Below are 875 nucleotides of genomic sequence, written 5' to 3'. Positions count from 1 at the left end.
CTCCCTCCGTCAGTGCCTCTCTTTCACACTGGCTTTCATCAGCCTCCAAGTCCTGTGGTTTTGGGTGCTTCCTTGATGGTGTGCATCCTCTCAGGTGTATATCTTGGCATGGGAACTTGTTACAGTTGGATGCCAGTTTGTAGGTGTTTGCGTCTCTCTTCCTTTTGCTATCAGTAAAGCTGGTACATTATTACATTTCTTGGTTTTTTTCTGTGCATGCAGTCAAGTGAATTCCCATGTGTTGGAAGTATTGACATGTAATGATGTTCCTTGTGAATGTAATTCTATAAGAATCATGCAAATGTGTGCACCTGTGATAATTGTTATAACAGAATCTGCTCTTAGTATTTGATGGTAGCATTTTTATAAAAATCAGTGTGTTGAAGGATGGGGACTTCAAAACAGTTTTCTTTTTTAAGAGCAAACACCGGTTTGTTGTATCTTCTTGATTAGCGTGCTGTGTTGGTATGTTCGTGTCTCCCATAAAGTGTTTAATTAGTCATGCACAAGGACTTGACCCTTAAAAAGTGCTTTCTCAGCTGAGCAAGATCAGGTGCCATGAAGTATAAGAGAGTTATTGAAAATAAGCCCTTTGTTCTGCCAGAGTGCATGTGTTAACTTTGCCCTAGGCTGCACTGCCCAGCTGTATTCCCAAACCACTGAGTGTAAGGGAGGATGAAGTCTGTCATTGCAGTAGGAAGTATTTGAATTTCTGGTGTGTAATTACTCATTACAGTATGAACAGCACTCTGCAATTTAGCACTGTTTTATGCTGGAGATATATGATGGGTCATTACGTAGAAAAGAGTAATAATTTTCACATTTAAGAATTAAAAATAGGTGGAAGTCTAAACATATGGGCAGTATGGACAGGA

At 39.7% G+C, this 875-nt stretch overlaps 1 protein-coding gene across 1 annotated transcript in view; it reads left to right on the top strand.

The window, feature by feature from the left end:
* Positions 1 to 875, top strand: part of MPDZ (multiple PDZ domain protein) — an 88124-nt gene that overhangs the window by 32336 nt on the left and 54913 nt on the right. The window lies entirely within an intron of this gene.

The sequence above is a fragment of the Pygoscelis adeliae genome, unplaced genomic scaffold (assembly GCF_000699105.1).
Source record: "Pygoscelis adeliae isolate BGI_AS28 unplaced genomic scaffold, ASM69910v1 Scaffold45, whole genome shotgun sequence".
In the NCBI taxonomy this organism is placed as follows: domain Eukaryota; kingdom Metazoa; phylum Chordata; class Aves; order Sphenisciformes; family Spheniscidae; genus Pygoscelis; species Pygoscelis adeliae.
This window is presented reverse-complemented; position numbering and strand designations above follow the sequence as displayed.